This window comes from Equus caballus, chromosome X (genome assembly GCF_041296265.1).
Source record: "Equus caballus isolate H_3958 breed thoroughbred chromosome X, TB-T2T, whole genome shotgun sequence".
Classification (NCBI taxonomy): Eukaryota; Metazoa; Chordata; class Mammalia; order Perissodactyla; family Equidae; genus Equus; species Equus caballus.
Window position 1 is genome coordinate 113,464,212 of NC_091715.1, and position 9,278 is coordinate 113,473,489.

The window sequence follows — 9,278 nt, forward strand, 5'->3', positions numbered from 1 at the left end:
TGATGATTAAGTGGAAGCCAGATGGCAAAGTCGCAGACTAGGCGGAGGAGAGGGAAAACATGAGCTGAGTTATTGACTTCAAATACCTCTGAAATGTATTTACTTTGTTGCTGGGCTATGTGCTGGGTCCATGGAGAGTTTAGAGTATAAACTTTCTATATCTTTATATTGTATATATTCTCTGCCATTCCTAGTTGATAACGGTAGCTAAAGCACCTTTTGATACCATTGGCTCAGAACAACAACTGATCAATGACGAATAGCCTAACCAAAGGTTTATTTCCTAAGTATTCAGAAGACTATAGGACTGTGAAGTCAGTAGACACTTTGAAGAGTAAGGCTTTCAATGCAAAGATATCATAGATCTCATTATGATTAGCAGCAAACATTTATTAGTACCTTATTGACTGAGCCCTTGTTAGGAAGCTAGTCAAAGGAAGAACTGGTGATTGGTCCCCTTAGTTACAAAGGTTAATCAGAAGACATAAATATTGACCCAATTATTCAACGAGTGTTTATTGAGCACTACAATGTGATGCAGATAAAACAGAAAATAAGGTTGGCCTGGTCTCTTTGCCTTCAGGAAGCTGATGTTTTAATGGAGGAGACAGACAAAAAGAACAAGAAAAAAATAGATGAATAAATTAATTACAGAAGGTAATTGCTGCTAAAAAGTAAATTTAAAAAGGGTGTTTTGATAGAGAGTGATTAAGGGCACCTGGTTTAGAGTCACGAGGAAAGGCCTCTCTTAAGGTAGTGACTTCTAACCTGAGACCTGAAAAATGAGAACGTGAGACAGACCAAGAGCTTGTTGAAAAGCCTTCCTGTCAGAGGAATTATGTTGAAAGGGCTTGAAGTGGTGAGGAACTCGGCATGCTCTAGAAATGGGCAAAAGGTCGATGTGACACTACATTGCTCAACATCACTTCACCTTACTTTAGTAGCCAGTGAACTGCATGGGATTGGGTCAGCGGCGGGTGTGATTTCAGTGGTTATCTAATGTTGACATTCTCTTAGGGATCAGGAGGACTGCCAACTGTTACAGGCCCCTGCCCCCGGCCCCACTCACAGCCCCCTGAGGGCACGCCCTTAACACCCAAAATAGGGCAAACTGTCTTCGGTTCACCCTAACAGGTGTCATGACTTAGGGTCAAGGATGTGTCTCTGCCTTGACGTGTTTTAGCAAAGCAAAACAAACACTGTTGGGCTTGCCTGTGGTGTTGACGACACACACTAGAGGACCCTGTATTGAAACAGGAACTAGGGAGACTAAAGCGTGTACGTCAGGGGGTTAAGGAAAGCCACTACCACTGCTGGGGCTCAAGGAAGATGACGTGTAGGGAGGGCACATCTCCACCCTGAACATATTCCCTCCTCTCCATCACTCACCGCCGCTGTCCCAGGGATCAGCTTCTCATTACATCTTACCTGGACCATAGTAGCATTCCTTGAGGTGCTTTCCCTCCTATACTCTTTCCTCCCTCTGATAGGGTCCACTCTTTATATTAGCTGCTTTGTATTCTGATGATTTGAGTATATTTCTTCTTATTATATTATATATTCTCATTACTACATTATAAGCTGCCAGAGGAGCAGGGATAATGTCTTAATCATCATTCTCCCACGGTAAAAGGAACTCTTGATTGATTCCGTAAATGTATATCAGGAGAAATCCCTATTTAAACATTTTGTCCACCTGCTTCTGAAGAGCCGCACAACTCACTCGCTAAAATAATTTACAGGAATAGTTGCAAGATCAAAACCTTTCTGCTAAAGACCCGAGACTTGAGATTGGGGTAAAATTCTGGATTCATTGACAAGCTCTTGGACTCACAGAGCTGAAAGTAATTCATTAGCACTTGAAGTCTGTAAACTTCAATCTAGATGGAAGACAAGTATCCCAAAGGCATTAAATGGCTATAAACACAGCTAACCAAATGTATCTGGTGAAGAGTTATGAAGAGCCAGGCCCTCTATCAAATTTTATTTAGATATTATTGTGTTAAAAATTTTATCATGGAAGATTTTAAACGCATACCAAAGCAGAGATAATAACATTATGATCTCACATGTACCCATTTCTCAGCTTCAACAATTATCACCTCATGGCTAATGTTGCATCATCCATACCCCCATCCGCCGCCTCCCTTCTCTGTTATTTTGAATCAAAACCCAGACATCATGTCATTTCATCTGCAAATATTTTAGTATGATTTTCTAAAAGATAAGAATTGTTTTAGAACTATAGCCACAATTATCACACTTAAAACATTAGCACGCCTGAAAAATTCAGTGATTTCTTAATATCATCAAACATTTAAAGTCAAATTGCATAATAAATATCGTATTTGTTTGTTTCTTTGAATCGTGATCAAATTAAGATCCAGATATTATGATTGTTTGATATGTTTTCTAAGTCTCTTTAATCCATGGGTTCCTCTTCTAATTCCTTTTTCTTTTCTTGAAATTTATCTATTGAAGGAGCCGATTTGTTTATTCTTTGGAGTTTCCCAGAGTGTGGGGTTTGCTGATTCCATCCTCATGGTATAGTTTAGCATGTCCCTCTGTTCTCTGTATTTTCTGTAAGCTGGCAGCTAGAGCTAGAAGCTTGGTAAAATGTGTGTGTGTGTTTTTTAAATAATGGTTCATAACTTTTCTGAGCATCGGCTCACTAATCTGTAAAATGGGTCTAATAATAGAACTTAGCTCAAGGAGTCATTGAGAGGATTAAATGCTACGTCTATAAAATGCACAGCACAATGTCTCCCACCTACGCACTCAAAAAAGTTAAAAGTAAAAAGCTTGGCACTTAGCAAAGAGAGACACATGATAGATGTCTGGGAGTAGCAGAGACACAGCTAACATTTATCGAGCACTGATTATGTGCTAGATGGCCAGCCCTGGTGGTCTAGTGGTTAAGATTTGGAGCTCTCATCAGCACAGCCTGCGTTTGTTTCCCAGTCAGGGAGCCAAATCACCTACCTGTCAGTTTTCATACTGTGGTGGCTGTGTGTTGCTGAATGCTATGCCACCAGTATTTCACAAAGGGGTCACCCATGGTCACCATGGTGGACAGGTTTCAATGGAGCTTCCAGACTAAGACAGAGTAGGAAGAAGAACCTGAGCACCCACTTCTGAAAAAATTGGCCATGAAAACCCTATGAACAGCAGTGGAGCATTGTCTGATCTAGAGCCTGAAGGTGAGAGAATTGTGCAATAAGACTGGGCAGGGTTCCACTCTGCTGTACACAGGAGTAGCTAGAAGTCAGAATCTACTTGACAGCACCAACAACAACTGGCCTAGGTGCTGGGAGTAAAGTGATCTGGGAGTAAAGTGAGCTGTAAGACAAAAATTTGCGTATGACCTCCATGAGCTCAGTCTGGTGAAAGAGACAGTTGAAAGGGTTAGTTGAAAGTCGGAAGAAAGGAGAATGGGACTGCGTTTCTGGAGAGGGATGGTATTTCAGTCCAAGTGAAGAGCAAGTTGAAAGGTACAGAAGACAAAAGAAGAAAAAAAGTGAATTTGGGGAACATATCATCGTTTACCAAAGCTACAGGGAAAGGACCCTATGGGAAAGTGGCTTGAGAGTTCTGGGGTTGGTGGGAAGGGGTCATGAAGAGTCATGCAACATGAGCCTGGAGTTAGGCAGGGGACAGGTTGTGTTTTTCAGGCAATGGCAAGGTGTTTATCACTGTGCTGAAAGCAATGGAGCGTTGTTGAGGATTTTAAGTAGGAAAATGGCATGATCAGATTTGTGTTCTAGTAAGGTCACTTGGGCTAAGTGTGGAGAGTGGATTAGTAAGACCACATACTTGGAGGCCCAGAGATCAATTTAGGAGGCTTTTGAAAGAGTCCAAACAAAAAATGTTGAGAATTTAATGTAGGGCAAGAAACTAAATGGCTATGGAAAAGAGGAGCAGACTCTAAATAGATTCAGGAGGTAAGATGTGAAAAGAATTTGCTGAGAAATTAAATGTCACAGTGTGAACAGTTATGAGAGAGAGAGGGAGAGTCAGCTGATTCCCAGGTTTCTGTCTGAGGTAAATAGATTGATAGGGACGTCATTCACTTGGGTTAGCAATAATATAGTAGGAGGAACAGATTTGAAAGAAGGAAGGGAAAACGATGGGTACAGTTTTGAATGTTAAGAATTATCTGCAAAACACCCTAGTAGAGATGTCTAGAGCTCAGGAGAGCAATCTGGGCTGGAGATAAAGCTTTTTTCCTGTTCCCTAAACGTTTGTATCAAAGTATAGCATACAAAAAAGTGCACAAACTATACGTGTACAGCTTGGAGAATTTTCACAGTGTAAATACACCCAGGTAATCACCACCCAAATTAAGACATAAAACATTACCAGAGCCCCAAACCCTCCCTCACCCTCTCCCGGTCATTATCCACTTTCAAATTTCACCATTATTTGATCTTCCATCATCTTATATTACATTTGCAGGCTTTTGAATTTTACATAAATGGAATCATAGAATATGTATTCTCTTGTGTCCAGTTCCTTTGTTACAATATTATGTTTCTGAAATTCATACGCATTATTGTCTTGTGTAGCAGGAGTTTATGACTTTTCATTGACTAATAGTTTTCCATTGTATACATACACCACAAATTATCCATTCTATTGTTGCTAGATATTTGGATTCTTTTTTTAAAAAAAAAAATTTATTTTTTCCTTTTTCTCCCCAAAGCCCCCTGGTACATAGTTGTGTATTTTTAGTTGTGGGTCCTTCTAGTTGTGCTATGTGGGAAGCTGCCTCAGCATGGCCTGATGGGCGGTGCCATGTCTGTGCCCAGGATCCGAACCAGCAAAACCCTGGGCTGCTGAAGGCGGAGCGTACGAACTTAACCACTCAGCCACGGGGCCGGCCCCTGGATTGTTTCTAATTTGGGGCTATTTGAATAAGCAACTATAAATATATTTATACACGTGTTTGATTGCACATATATATGCATTTTTATTGGGTAAATGCCTAAGAGTGGAATTGATGGATCATAAGGTGTGCCTTATGCTCATTTAGTAAATACTGCCAGCAAATTTTCTAAGAGTTGTACCAGTATGTATTCATCACTTCAGAAGATATAGAACAAAAATTTGGAGGAACTAAAAGAAATATAGAGAACTACCCTCATAATGGGAGATAATTTATTCAAACAGTAAAACAAGTAGACAAACTCCAAGTCTAAAAGATCTGAACATCAGTTTTAATTTCTAATCTGGTAAGTATCAACAAATATAACTCACAAGACAAAAGTTCACTTGGTCCTTAATAAATTTAGGAGTATAAAGGAGTCCTGAGACCCAAAATTTGAGAATCATTGCCTTAGAGATTACAACATGCATTGTTGACTTCACACAGTTTAATATAAATTAGTATTTTCACCCCTTCCTTGATAGTGTTATAGCCTGATAGTAGTTTAAGTTCATTGATCCCCTTTAGTCTTTCTTGTTATAATGCATCTTAACTGTACGTATATTAACTCTATGTATACACACACTTTATTATTAACTTTTTGTGCAAACTATTAATTGATATTTACCAAGACATCAATCTTTCCGTTGCCCTCCATCCTTCCCTCCACTTATGTCTTTTGGCGAGGGATGAATTCTCCGTTACCTTACTGAATGCTGGAAAGTAACTTTGAGAGATTTCTGGACACTATGCATGAAAAATAGCATAGACATTGTATATGAAAAGTTGTAGAGGGGCCAGCCCAGTGGCATAGTGGTTGGGTCCACGTGTTCCACTTCAGTGGTCTGGGGTTTGCAGGTTTGGATCCTGGGTGCAGACCTACACACCACTCATCAAGCCATGCTGTGGCAGTGTCCCACATACAAAAGAGAGGGAGATTGGCACAGATGTTAGCTCAGGGACAATCTTCCTCAAGAAAAAAAATTGTAGAGACTCTTGATGATGCTGTCTTCCTCTAGAGTGGGTTCACCCTAACCTCTAGTGCACAGGCTACTTAAGGGCAGATCCCCTTGATCCAATCAGGGACCGAGCTTAGCTGCAGGATATTTTTTGAGTCTCAGTCTATCTCTATTTCCCCTGGGCCTAGAGTATAGCTCCCTATGGATCTCAACTGAGAGCGGCTGTGTTTACTAGGTCCTCTCCTGCTTTGTGGGAATATAGAACTAGAAGTTGCTTGAAAACTTGGCTCCACTTTTCAGCAGCTTTCCATTTAGCTTCTTACTTAACCTGCCACCCTGCATGGAGGATGAATTCAGCAAATTCTCAAAGTGGAAAAGAGCAGAATGTCAGGCTCAGTTTTCCTTGCCTTTCTTCTTTTTAGGCTGTTGGTCCTTCGAGTCCTGGTTCCCTTGACAGCCCCAAACTCCATTTTTTTCCATCCAGGACTGCAAGTTTGCCGAAAGCTCTGTCAACTACTCTGCCTCTTAGGCACAGCTCTCTGCCTTACTTAGCAGGTTCTCACCTTATACCTAGAACAGGGCAAATTCCCTGAAATGAAGAGCCTCTTGGAAAGGGTTGGTTCACCTCTCTGTGCTTCCCTTTTCTGAGGTCTTGGTCCCTCAAGCTCCAGTTGTCTTGGCACCTCTCAGATGCCCTCAAATAATCTTTTAAAATGTCTTTTTTAGTAGTCTCCAGTGTGAACATCAATCTGTAACAAGATAATCTACAGTAGCAGGCCAGTGGAAGTGTGGACATCACCCCTTCTACCTCATTAGGGTAAGAGCTCCTCACCTTCTGTTCTTGCACCTCACGCCTTGGTAGTATCAAAGGAGTATCAACTTTGAGAGGAAGTTGTTACAAGCATAGGCTCCGTGGTCTGACCCTCTGGGTTTGATTCCTGGCTTCTTTGTTTACCAGCTTTGTGTCTCTGTGCGGGTTACTTATTTTTCTCAAGCCTCAGTTTCCTTATCTGTAACATGGGAGTGATCATAGAGATTATGTCGAAAGTTCGTAAGAATGAAATTAATAATCCACACATATATCACAGTGCTTAGCAAGTAGTATGTGCTGGCTACATAAATATCAACCATTAGTAGTAGTAGTAGTATTTGCAGATTTTATGTAGGCACAACCATAACAAGGGTTAGTCAATACAACAAGTTTAATGTACATTACTTATATTCTCTTACAGTGAATGAGAATTATTAAATAGACAAGAGCTGAGAACAGTTGAAGGAGAATTTTAGTTGATTCATATAAATGCACTTTCATTTGTTTTGTTTCCTCCATTTTATCACTTATAGATAATCTACCAATTATTCCCTTGGCCTCAGAGCCTAATAGTACTCAGTGAGCTGTATATATCACCTCATCCTCAAACTCAAGCTTTTTGTTGAAAGAGTATATAGCTCATTATATTTCACTAATCAGATGCCTCCCCTACTCCTTCCACATGTCCAAAATAACTTTTTGTTGTCACTATTTGACTCTAGATATGTAGCAGAAATATTTATTTAAGTCTACCTTGTTTTTTTTTTTTTCCTCTGAGAATTCATGCATATCTGAGCAGGTCAGCAGGCCTGGTAGAATGTGTCCACCTAGGGGCTAATTTGATAGGAGCTTTAGGGTAGAATGGACTTTATTTATTTTTATTTATATTATTTGTAAACCATTTTACTGAGGTATGATGGACAAACAAAAAGTTGTATATATTTAATATGTTCAACTTGATGAGTTTGGAGATAAGTATACACTAGTAAAATTATCACCATAGTTTATGCCATAAAAATATCCATCATCTCCAAAAATCCATCATCTCCAAAAGTTAGAATGCACTTTAACTGAAAAGAAGTGAGAGGCACACTTGCTTGGTTAAAAGAACAATGGGCCGTGGTTTGAGAGAAGAGGGTTTTCTGGACTCAGTACATGCACTGTAACACAGATTGTTCTCTGGCCCAGCCCATCTGGATTCCTGCCTGAGACTTAGCCTGAGAGGCTGCAGTGACATTGAGTAGAAGCTGAAAGGGCTGTTTTTATTCCAAGCTCTTAGGTGGATGAGAACGTTCCACGTCAGCAGTGCTGGTGCCAGTAGCTCCTGCAAAGACAGAAGACCATGCCAGTGGTTTCAGCAGCAACAGGAGCCGGAGCCCTTGTTGCAGGCATCAGTGCCCTCCAAAGTGGACAGTGGCAGATATGGGTAGACGCTGGAACCGGAAGCAGTGCCTCTGGCAGGCATCAGCATCAGCGGCCCCTTTGCTCAGCCCAGCATGAGTAGCATAACTGTGAGCTTTTGGTGTTGGTGGTAACAGGATATCTGATGAAGGAGAGTTAGAGCAGCCTAGGAAGATAGGGGGAATGGGGATGGCGAACGCCATAGGGTAGCTACAGAGCACATGGGAAATATTCCCTGTGTATTCCCGGAAATATTTGGAAGATGTCTGAATAGAGGTGGGGGTTGTCTTGTCTACAGAATGGTTAGAGACAGAGCCATGCTTTATGACTATTTGTGATCCTATCATTGCCCCTAGGCTACAGTCGCTTGAGGAATACAGAGGGTCGGAAACAATGATATTCGTGATGGCAATATAGGAGGGATTGTAGTTTTCTAAACACATCAACAAAATACTGACAACAGCCGTACGTGCCGATGAGCACCATTTGTTTAACTCCCAGGTCCCAAATGAAGCAGATAAGTATATTAGATGCAACATTATAGAAATGATGTTTTTAAAGACAGTGAACCAGGAACTTTAACAGTCTCATGGGACTGTTTAATCATGTGTATAACTCCTTCGCTAATTGTCTTCAGAAGCAGGTTATAAGCTGTATATCAGTCTCATTTTAGAAACATGGCTCAGTTGGGGACACGAATGGTGTTACCCTGCTTGTTTAGCCATCTTTCTAACACTTTGGGCTTCCATAAGGCACAAGAGGGAGATGATAACTTTTGCTGTTGCCAAAACTCAATTCTACCCTCAAAGAATGAATAAATTAAAAAACATACATCATAAACTCTGAAGGCATTTCTCAAAAAGGAGTTCTAAGCAGGTAATTTGGACAGTACAATTCTCTATTATATAAGAAAGTCTTATTTATTGCTAAAAAACCTCAGGCAAATTGATTTGTGATAGCTCATAGTTTTTCAAAGGTCACATTTATTCATTAATTTACTCACCAAATATCAATATTGAATGTTTACTTTGTGCCAGATAATAACCAAATAATTAGACATTTAGATTCAAAACTGCAAGTGTCATAAGTCCTCAAAAAAGAGCTACATAGCATTATGAAAACATATCTTTGCCTGAGAAGTCAAGGAAGGTTTCCTGGGGAAGTCATATTTAAACTAAGTATT